At 29.4% G+C, this 12,936-nt stretch overlaps 1 protein-coding gene across 1 annotated transcript in view; it reads left to right on the top strand.

Moving 5' to 3' along the window:
• The window catches only part of LOC113556139 (limbic system-associated membrane protein-like), a 524,182-nt gene that overhangs the window by 73,781 nt on the left and 437,465 nt on the right, over positions 1–12,936 (top strand). The window lies entirely within an intron of this gene.

Consider the following 12,936-nt stretch of genomic DNA (forward strand, 5'->3'; position numbering starts at 1 on the left):
TACTCCAATACGATTAGTTTTTCAAATAAAAATAAGCTTAGGTATCATTTATATGATAATTATAATGAAATTTTATCATGACAATTTTTACCTATACACAAGAATCATCGTCTTCATCAATCACCACTCTGCCAAGTGCACGGTTAGTATCCTATCAGAATTTTTTCACGAATTCACATTTGTTCGAATGTTTTATCGGCCGAGATTGAGTTTCATAACAATATTATTATAACTTCTCTAGTTCTGAAAGCACATTGGAGAAATCATCGGTGACAGACAACTTTTTAGACTGTGTATACTTTTAGGCACATATGTATGTATTATATAGGTGTGTTACATACAGCAATGGTATACACTCGCGTTTATCATTTGCATTACACTTATAAACTATTTATGACAGGTCTACCCTGCAGCAGTACTCGTCGGATGATGCAATATACCTATATCCACATTATACAACGTTCTATACATGTAGACACATTTTATTCCAATACCAACACTTGACAGTGATAAGAGATAATGTTTTTTTGAATAATACAACTATAGGTTCGTGAAACTACATTATAATAAACAATGTTAAAAATATAAACAAATAAGTCAAATTGATTCACCGAATCATAGTAACAACTAACAATTTATATTTTATGTATAAGTAAATTTAAAAAAATTAAATAAAAAATAGGTAATGTTATTTTGTTCTTATAAAATCTATACTGCATACGTCTAAATTGTATTACATATTACTATAATACTAGGTTTGATCACTAAACATTTTAATTTAGATGAGTAGACGACATAGCAGTAATCAGTTAGTTATTTTTTAATCGATATGGCTACAATTCAACTGATTCAGTGTGTTACGCGTGTAATATAACTATTAACTATTGTTATAACATAAGGTGTTTATACATCTGTTTTTGTCAGCACATGTTTACACGATGTTTACATACTATAGTACTTTTTAGTATTGTTATTCTTTACTATCCGCGAACTGTTGAATTTCACATGAAATAAAATATTGAGTGTATCTATGTGCGTGTTACCAGTATTCTTGGAAAAAAGTTGTATTTTATAAAACCTTGGTTTTAAATAGCGTGCAACAATATTTTTACTGAATTATTTATTAAAAAAATTAAAAATTAATCACTCAAGAACATCAATACATTCGATGGTCAACAAATCAAAAGTTTTTAGATTATTATTAGACAATTTAACATTATATATTTATTATGTTTTTGTTTTCATTATATTATACAATGACTCAACACTTTTTTATCAATACACATTTAAATAATTTATTAATTTAAAGTTATAAATCTGACAACAAATTTTTATTTAATGAGTAAAATTAATTTTGAAAATCCTATTTTTTCTAAAGGTTTATAGTTTTTATTGTGACTAGTTTAAAAATTACTATCTACCTAGTCTTATTATGCTCGGATGATGTTTATAAGTTGTCAAAAATCTTGACTTATTATTTTTCGTTAAAAGCTCTTAATAGTTTAAAACACTATAAAGTAAATCGATCTACTTTCAGTATTGTCTTAAATATGATGATTAATTATTGTTTTCAATCCTGTGGTTCACACCAATTCTGGTATTAGTCTTTTTTTTTCAAAATCTAAAATTCACTTTGTTTTATTAACTACTATAAACATTAGTTATTAGAAAATTACGAATATAGCCACTACTAGTCATTGAAAAATTGTTGATACTCCTAAGAAATATTTAAACAAGGCAGAAATTACTATGCAGGAAAATAATTTATTTTAATCAACAAATCAACGATAATAGTACTTCCACAAATGTTTGGCTGTTTAAATATTAGTTCAATTTAACATGTTAATTTAAGATAGAAAGGCAAATTCAACCAGCCATATCCAAAGGATATAATTAATGAGGTTGCAAGTAGAAAGTTTTCCCAAATCGAAAAGGACTCTTCAACTCCCTCGGAGAACCTAATCAAGGGTGAAAATCGTGTGGTGTGCACTTATGCGCATATATATTCAAACTCTCGAGATTTCTATGGAAATAAAAAAAAAACCAATTATTTATTTAAAACTTTTATATGCGTTTAACGTCGTGATGATGTCATTATAGTAATGTTATAAATATTATCAATTATATTGCGTATGAAAATAATTCCATTGTTTTTTTCACTATTAAACCGTTTCTATCAATTTTGCGTGTATGTGTGAATATTGTGTATAAATTCGTTGAAAATGTGTATACTTGGCTATCTATTTTACGCACGAAAAATATATGCTAAAGATAATTATATTTTCGGGGAAAAAACTGTTTAGTTGAGAATATAAATAAAAATATCCTTTATCAGAATATACACAATAATAAAAAAAATCATCAAACTGGAGTTACTGCCTTTTTTGCTGGATATGGCGATATTATCATTTATACACACTCGTCATCATTACCGACTGTAGTAGACGTGAAATCGCTAGTCATGTATATATTATTATCTTCAAAATCATTAGTTACACAGCAACCGTTCGATCAGAACTCAGAATTATAATGATATGATATAAACGATGTGATTGAAAATACGCGTGTGCGCATTTTTTTCATCCAAATAAAAAAATTAAATTGTTAATCCTGCAACGACTCCGAACGTAGAATAATACCGCATTATGTATAAAATACAATACGGTACCGCGTGCTCGCGTGCAATATAGATAAACATAACATACAATATGTAGTTTCTGGATTTGGACTTGGCGGCGGCGAAGCAACGGAAATTGGTATTAATAATTATTATTATACGCTCTTTGAGTATGCTGTGTGTGTATATACAATATTGGCCGTACGTGACTTTCAACGGTTTTCACTACTTATTATTATACATACGAGTACATAGAATAGTCGAATGAATTAAATCATTAGAAGACGTTTCGTATATTATTAATCTATTGTAACATATTTTATTATTTTATATTAAAATATTAATCAAGGTATATTATTATTTTTCTTTTATATTTCGCGTTCGGACTGTCATTTTGTAATACATTAATTACTTACGACTCATGTTTTTAAAATATAATATTCTCTATAAGTTAGATTTAGATTTATACCTCCTCAAGAAGTCGTTATACTGTATAACGGTTTTTGTCTGGTAAGAATGTCCCCCCCCTCTAAGTCCACCACCAACTAAAAAAATGTCTTTAAAATATCCATTAAAAGTACTTAACTTTTTTCAGTTAATTTAAAAAATAATACGTTAAGGTTTTACATAGTTTTAACCACAGTAATTGCTACTAAATAATTAAATATTTTTCTAATTCATAAATGTCTATGATTTTTAATAAAAAAATTTTGATTTAATTATTTATAATTTATATAATTAATCAAACGTGTAAGTTTCTTAACATATATTTATATAGCTTACTAATAGGTAATAAGAAGGAATAATATTAAATATTATATAGAATACATTACAAATGTTATAAAGTTTAAAAAGTTATTAAAAAAAAAAAATTGCAAGTTGTACGGTCTCTTACAAACAAATGTGATCTGTCTTTTAAAATAATAATATTAATGATTAACTCATTTTAAACAGATTTAGGTTAAGTAATGAGGTTAATAATATTTTTCGCCATATTAACTTGGAACTTTGGATTTTTAAACTTAATATTGTTTGTTAACTAAACGCATTCATCTTACACATATATAATGTGATGTTCATTGCATTAAAATTCGTTTTTCTATAAGGACGTGTGTTCGTATTTGCGCGCGAAGTATGACTGAATGGGGTTTCTGCCAAGAGCATTATAGTTAAGGAACGAAAAAAAATAATATAATAATATATTATGGAATACATACGTAGTAGTATATATACATGTATTTATTGCATTTATGTACTGTCAGAGCATTTCATGGCGAAAAACCAAATACGTTTTAACGTCTCGGTTTATGAACCGTTCGGTGTATCGCAATCATATTATTATTTTCGACGAGCGGTTTACGAGCAATGTCGTTTGAATTTTGGCAACCGTGAAAAGGCGAGATCGTTCCACACTATCTCGCCGTGGAATTCAACATCCGTCCACCCACCCGCCATAGTTAACTCCTATATATATTTATATTATATAGTGTCTTCGATCAACACAGACACCCAACATACTATTCGAACGATAATAATTCGCAAACATCTCGTTTAAAAGTGGATTTCGATACGCCTAAAGATATGTACTCCTTCTCTCTCGTACATTTTCTCTCTCTAAATATATAAAGAAATGAGCTCAACTACACAAAACACTGCAAAGTTTTCACGAAGACGAAGAAAGACAAAAACAGTTCGAAGTCTTTTCAAAAATCGACATGCCAATGTCGACGGTGTAGCCTTTTAAATGACTGATATAATTTAAAACTATAATAATCTCGCAAACACCCCTTAAGGGGTCGTACACAGTGGAATTAAATGTTTACTGAAGTGCCGGAAATATTGGCGAATAATAACATAAACTGGATAAAATGCGTCCACGGTAAATCCAATCCAACCGTAAATTACATATTTATTTATTTTTGGCGCCCTTAACATTAAATTGATTAAAAATGTGTAGACTTTCACAGTTTAATAATAATAATAATAATATAAGATTGAGTTTAAGTTTAATTCGATTGCCGGATTCTCGAAATTTTACTGGATTGTAAGTGTCAATTTTATTTCAATTTTCACAAACTCTTATTAAAATAAATAAGCACGTTACACAAGTATAACTTTTCTTCTTGCTTTGACTTGTGAACGATTGAATTTCACAGTGTTGAGTTGGTTTAATTTTTTTTTTTTTTTTAAATAAAACAATTAAAACTCATTCGTGCTTTGAAGTCTTGAATTCGAGTACAATTCTACGAGGAAATTGTTATGCTATTGCGTTTTGATAATAATATATTTATCTACCCGCGGTAATATCAGACGGAAAACGAGCAGTCGGTCAATTGTTCAAAGGAAAAATGCTTTTCATTAAAAACATTGCCACGCGGATAATGTGAAAAAAATAATAAAGACACTATAATATTATGAAAGCTGATTAGTGTTGAGACGATATTAACAGATGTTTATTACCAGACTAGATTAAACTTATTAGATAAAACAACAGTATAATAATAAAAAAAACTAGCGTTTGTAAGTTTATTAAGATAAATACAAAAACCTAACAATTTAAGCTCAATATTTACCGTTTATATAAACAGTAGATAACACGAATTATGTCAATAACGATGACGTTTATTGATTGGACGGTTCAAAGGCACAATTTTTTTTTAAAGATCGCACCATAGCTATAAATGTGATCACGGACCTTCGATTTCATACAGTATTTACGACGACTCACGTACGAGATTCACATGTCTACTGGAGTTAATACCAAATATGTACCTATATATATATATATATATAACTTCTATGAGCGCTGTCTTGGAAATCTCTGACGTAAACATATATTAACACAGTCTCGCCGTTGTACCCCCCCCCCCGGTATTGGAAAAATTGATTGTGGCATAGGTTCTCGCATATACGTATTACGTCTCATAGGTCGGGATGTGTCGTTGCTAATAATCGTCGTCATCGTTTCTACCAGGATCACACGTGATTAGTTTATTATTATATCACTGTCATTGGTGTATAGCAGAACGAATCGTAACTACGCCCCGCTACCCCACACTTGTACCTACATGTGTTATGTTCGGCCGGGCAAAAGCAATTTAAAAGCCAAGTGAAACTTTTATAAGTTTATAACTTTTTATACTCGAAGGATTTTCGTGTGGTGGACGTGAGAAGAGCTCGCAGTACGAGCCCCGAGTCCCGCCACCGTCGTCCCACGGTCCCCGACCTTCACAGTTTCAAAAATGAACCTCATCCTGTGTGTATAGCTTCACTGTCTGCGCCTGTCTATCTCGCTCACTCACTCATCTCCCTTCTCTTCCCCTTAAAATCTCACTGTCCTATTTCTCTTTTTCCGTGCCTATGTCTATATATATATTACGTGCTGCTCGTACGTGTATGTGTGTATGACAGGATTACTCACCAGCTTCTATCGCATTGTCACCCATCCCGCTGCCCCATCAACTCCCACGAGACCGTTGTCAATCGGTTTTCTCCGTGTCCGCGCCGTGTGTTTGCACACCACGAGGTTTTATTAACAGTTTTTCCGCTACCCCTCTCGATCATTCATTCCCACAGCCCACGCGTCATTCATCGTCTCGTGTGTTTCATAAAAGTTACGTATACCTGAGGCGTACGTCCAAGTTCTCTCGACCTGTGAAACTGACCGCTTTGTTTTTTTTTCTATGCCGTATCATTATAAAGTATATCTTATATTATACACGTTTGTTTAATGTGCAATTAACCTCTCATCTCCTCGTCTGTCCGTTCGCTGCAGGCATACCATCATAAACTGAAAAATATATGACCTATATTATTATATTAAATATTGAATATAAATATATTGGAATGTGCAGAGCTCGGGACGATATTTGACTCAAAGAAAATCTATCGGGGAAATGTCCTCGAGGTGGTTATATAGTTCCGTGCATAACTTTACAAAAATACCTGACAAATAAACACATCAAAGATCATAATATTTATAAAGGCTAACAATAATATTATATGAACTGTATTGTAATATACCATATATTCGTAGGTACCTAAAGTTAGAAAAAAAATAGATGTGTTAAAATAAAAGATAAATATTTTCAATAAGTTTATTGTTAAAAGTTATATTGTTCTTTGACAATTTTAAATAAAGTAAAAACGTAGAGAAAACATGAAAAAATTAATTAACAAAATATTATAGTACGAATAAGTAAATACGTAATTTTTATAAAAATGATGTTCGCATAAATATGTTTAGGTATGATGTATTAATATCTAAAAATCCGTTTTTTAGCCGTTTCATATTGTATTTCAAATTGATTACGCATTGTGAAAATTCACGATCTGCGATAACATAACACACACATAACGGTTTTTTCGTATGCCCATGAAAAATACTCTTCAAAATGGCTACATCACGTGGAACCATTTAGTACTCATATCTACTCTGATGCATTTGGTGCTTTGAGTTTTAACGAAATATTGCTTTTAAAAAATAGATGTGTAAAAGTCGGGTATACGGTAACGTGCTACGTGCATATTATTATAAACACGAATACCCAAAATATCACGTGTTAATGTATTTATTTCATCGATTTTATCAATTCGTAAATATTATAGTTTATAACCTAGCGGTCTTCATTGTTTTTGATTGTAGATATGTAATAAAATATTAGATTATCATATAATATCAACAAGGAGAAGAATAAATTATTATACAATGTACAAATACTATAAGTTACAAATATTAAACGTTCTTAAATCATAGAATACCTAAACAGTAATATTTTTTACTACCGCCGCGCGCAATAATTTTAATTGAGACCACAAGAGTGTTATTTCTAATGCGACGAATATTTTTTTTTTCAATGATATCAATGTTTCATTTCCACGGCCCAAGAACATTATTGTAATAATAACAGTACATATAAATAATAATATAATAAAAAAATCAACAAATGGCGTTTTAATTAAAATACGCGCAATGCGCATGTAGTACATAAAACGAGTGGAATTCAAAAAGTAAACGATGTAAACAAATTAAATGTATCTCATTCAACCGCATTTATTCCGCGCGTGGCGAATTTAATGAATCCCGTTGCATTCAATCGCATTATAATGACGTGCAAATGAATAATAACAACTGTACTCATAAGACAAACGAAAAAAAAAGCCTTATTTAAACATATACCTAATGATAATGTTATTATTTCATATAAATGAGCACGATGCGCCACGTGTATGCGCCACTACATCCATAAATATATACATATATATTTAAGCGTATAATTACTTTGCAGTATCATATTATTATTATAGTCTTGTATTTTGTACAGAACAGTTGTGCGGAAATAAATGAAACAAAAAAAAGATTACAAGACATGTTTCCCATCGATCTTCAGGTTAAAGTTTTTTTTTGCCATTACAATTTCAGGTGTTAAAAAAAATCCTCTAAGAGTTCTAACCTACAATTTTAACTTCATATTATAATAATAATTCTTAAGAACTTTATCAAGAATCGATTAAAAGTACTTTGATCGTCTCCGTGACCCAATTGCTGTTATTATAACTTTGAGCGTGTAATAGCCGTTTACCGTAAGGAAATAAAATATCAAAACGAATATCGTTCATCTCGTACCACTGTAATAACCGAACACGTTCGTGTGAATCAAAAATAAAACATCCAAATGAATTTAATGATACACCCCCAGTTATGTTCCATTAATTTATCATAATTTTATTTAGGTACATCAACAGTCCACAAGATAATGAATTATTATTTCTTTAGTCAATATTTGGATCATTTCTACTAGGTAGTAAACTAGATATATTATTTTACGTATATACATATATTTTTATTATATTATATAGCAATTTTACGTGTATATCAAATTAAAATGAGACTATTTAATGTATTTTGCAGTACATTGCAGTATTTTAGATTCTAAGATCAGATTATTGTATCGATTTTTCATTGATGTGTGGTGTTTTTTTTATTGTTGTATCTGTCATCACCTTTTGGGGCAATAAAAATGCTTTGATTCTTAACTTTGAGATTTATTTAAAGTATAAAATTTGATCTAGTTTGTTCTTTAAGGAGTATAAAGCATAAAAATAATTTCTAGTAGTTTTCAAAATAACTAGGAAAAAACAATAAACATTGAATTTTTTATACGTAAAACCAGTATTTACTAAAATCTATATTGTTTTTTTTTATGTATAAAACTTAAAAACAAATAACTTTATTATTAGATACTTGAAATGTTGGAAAAATATTTATGTTCCCAAGTATTTTCTTTACATTATAAAATTTTCAAAATATTTTAATTGTTTTTAAATTATTTAAAATATACCTGGGTAATATAATATAGATTGATGATGGACCGTCATCGCTCAGGATTTACAGGATCATTATTCTTGTGCAATGATTATACAATCATACGATTGAATTCAAAATTAACACTTAACAATGACTTATACTCTTTCTTATTGATGAAATGATGAGTTGAAATCGACACTTACTGTACAGCAAAGAGGTATTAACATATACTTACGCTCCTCTTTTTGAGTATTTTTTAAAATTGACAATAATTGACCTTGTACGATATATTTATACCCCGAATGTACCAGTTGTAGCACCATTTTCAATCATTTTCAGCCATTTTCACACCGCTGACTCGTAATATTAAATTTGACATCATTACACGTATATCACACACGCTTAGACTCGATTTTGGGTATAATATGTCCGCTGAAGCTCCTACGATTGACCTCGTTTACATGAAAAGTCAATGTCGTGTGGTATGGCAACATAATAATATTATTAAACTTTATTCTGTTCTCTGCAAACGCATACGCAACTCCGCGCAACTAAATTAACACGGCACGCATTATATATATATATATCTACAATATACAGGGTGTCCCGCGAGACTTGACTAATTTAAAGTAGTGACTGGTGGGACGTAATGGAGTTTTCATAGTCCCACCGCGGTACGTTTAAATATGCAATAATAATTGTTCGACGCGACGCTATATTCATGACGCGTATACAATACGAAAATATAGATCGACGCCATTTCTACTTTATTGAAACGACTTGCAGCAGCAGAACTATACGCACGCCAATATAATATATATACATATATATATATATGTTATTATATTATTAAACAATAACAGCGAAATTCACATTAATACGTTAACCTGTCGTCATTAACCCAGTCATCTTTGTTCTTCTTAAACTCATTGTAAACACGAGTGCGCATATATATTTTATTGTTTGTACTTTTTACTCGAATCGCGAACAATGCGTATATATACACATTATAATATTCCACCTATATATACGTATACATACTATGTGTATATTCAACACGAGTAATACCTATTCGGAAATCCCATTGTACTTGAACGAATAACGACGACGGCTTTAGTAGTGTGGTTGCAGGACGGTGTATTAAATTCTACAAGACGTTTATGTGTTACAAATGTTCTCCCAAAACCAGCTGATTTTAGCTAAGATTTTGTAGCGCCATCAATCAGTTTGTTCATAAAGTCTTATGGTTACAACTTTATGATATAAATATTTGATGTTAAAATGCCATTAAAAATGATCATTACCATATATTTTTGTTAGTTATTGTTATATAAATCCACTGTATGTGCATAACGATCTTAGGTATTTGGGCGGAAAACATTCGGTAATCACTTTCCTTCTTAAGTTACGTTACCATACTACTATCTAAAGCCTTGATAACGACTAAAGTATATTATACTTATAAACTTATTATATAGGTATAAAGCTACCAGTCATTGTGCCTACATTATATTATTACATTATTTTATAATTGAGTACTCTGAAAAACGAATCATTTTTCTTTTATGGTTTATATAAAACATATACATGAATTCAATAATATAAATAATTTTATCATCAAAAATTAACTATTATTAAGAAAAAAAAATTTACTTTGATTTGAGTTAATTTTCAAGTTATTCAATTAATAATTCAATTGAGTGTCCATCTACGATATCACAGAAATAATACCTACGATTCTAAACTTCCTCAACTTGTTGTTAGGTTGATCTAATATACCTATCATTTATTTATTTTTTTAGCTGTTTACATTTTAAGTCTTTAACCTAATTATAGTTTTAACATATTTATATAGGGCCGCACATTCACTTCACGGGAATAATATGGTTAGAAACACATTACCACTAACATAGTAATAAACGCAAATTACTTAAAACAACAGATTTAATAGATGCGCGTGTTATTTGTACATAACATATTTGTTATAATATCATGTCTATAATACAAATTAAGGAAAAATATAAAATTAGTATCAGACATCCAATCAATTTTTTCCAATAATTTCAACTATAAATCATTTATAATATTGTTAGTTTTGTTTATTTAAAACTTTAAAATATTGTACTATAACATGAGTATATAAGTATATAAATACAAAGAAGTGCGTAGTACACCTATAATTTCCTAATATACAGACAAAACAGCAAAACTGAAGTTTATTTATCATCTATGGAATCGTTATATATTATAAAAAATACTGCGTATGTACGCATTTTTTTTTTTAATGTACTTTGCCACACACAAAGGCATAAAGTTTATTATTTTTTTTTTATGACCAACGTTTAAATAAATCATTATTAAAACAAAATATACTAACTCCGGGTTTTTACAAGAAATTTATTGCTGTCATATATCCGTTTCTTCGTTTTTACTTTTCGGGATATATTTCAATGTCAAGTATATTAATTTTAAGCAACGGCATAATGGTCTCGTACTTACTCTACCGTCGGCTCACACTCTACGTACATATATATATTTGTATTATATGTATACATATACGGGCACTCCGTCGTTGTTTATTGCAACTTGACTGCATAATACAAACTACAAATAAAACACCGTTTTAATGAACTACGTATAATGTTGTACAGCAATTTCATAGGTGTATGCACGTAAGACAATACATTACATTTGAATCCAATAATGCGTACATATATACTACATATATTGTATCAATAGTGCCACGTCAAATTTAATATTGCACAGCGTGCCTAATAAAAAGCTATTAGGGGGTGAATAATTAATTTTTATTCCCGTTGTTTTGTTTTTGTACATTTCTCGGGGTATACACAAGTGCACTTCAATGTTTCACTGTCAGTTGTAATATAATAAATTGTAATCGCAGGGTAGGAATTAATAAAAACGCCAAGTGGCAAGGGAACCTCGGAAAAACTGCGTATACTTACACCTACCTAGCTTTTATATTATGTACTGAAACATGTGTTGTACGCGGCGTGCATGTTAGGCATGTTAGGTTAGGGTAATACTACAAATGCCTAGGTCAATTTATCCCGGTTTACATTTTCCCTCGGGGTGGTTTTTGAGCTAGTGCAATGTCCGAATGAATTAGCTTTGGGTTGTAAAATTGTTCATGTTTTTGTTATTGTTTATATGGTAAACGAAAAAAAAATCGTCGTTTCGTATTGTCTCATTAATAATTTAATAATATAATTTTAAGTAATACATTACAAGTATTAAGTATCCACTGTTATAACTTATAAGAGCGTACCATAATTATTGCATAGAGTTGGGATAACCAATATTATTATATTTATAATTAAACTGCTTTGGGTAGATATAATTATATTGTCTCATCATAAAATATGTATGTACAAGGCAGTACGGCAGTAGCCAGAAAAATATTTTAGAGGCGGTTTAGAGTATAAATACCTATTATGTAATAAAATATGAAATTATAAAAAAATTATTTTATTTAATCTTATTTCAAGAAAAAATTTCGGGGGGGGGGTCTGAACCCTAACCCCCTTCAACTCTGGATACGACCTAGTGTATATATGAACTAATTATCAATGAAAACAATATTATAATCCTTATTTTTAAACCCCTTTAATATAATAAAATATCTTTTTGTTTTTACATTCGTTTTTTTATTATACAATCTATAAAATATTTTTACAATAAATGTAAGTGACAAGTGTTGTAGATAGACATTTAGTGGCTTCAGTATATTATTTAAAAAATACCTTCCAATGAAAGCACTACAGACCGGAGAAAATAACCTAAGCTAACCTATTGGGTATTATTTTTTACTTTAATTATATTTACTTAATTTTATATAATGTGTAGAGTTTCTGTTAATTTATACTAAATATCCAATGATGATTCAGTTTATCGTGTTAATTAAGAAATTAAAAAAATTAACAAGCCAATAACTATATTTAATAATATTATAATGTTTTACGTTTTATTGAAATATAAAAAAAATTTACAC

The sequence above is a fragment of the Rhopalosiphum maidis genome, chromosome 3, assembly GCF_003676215.2.
Source record: "Rhopalosiphum maidis isolate BTI-1 chromosome 3, ASM367621v3, whole genome shotgun sequence".
Classification (NCBI taxonomy): domain Eukaryota; kingdom Metazoa; phylum Arthropoda; class Insecta; order Hemiptera; family Aphididae; genus Rhopalosiphum; species Rhopalosiphum maidis.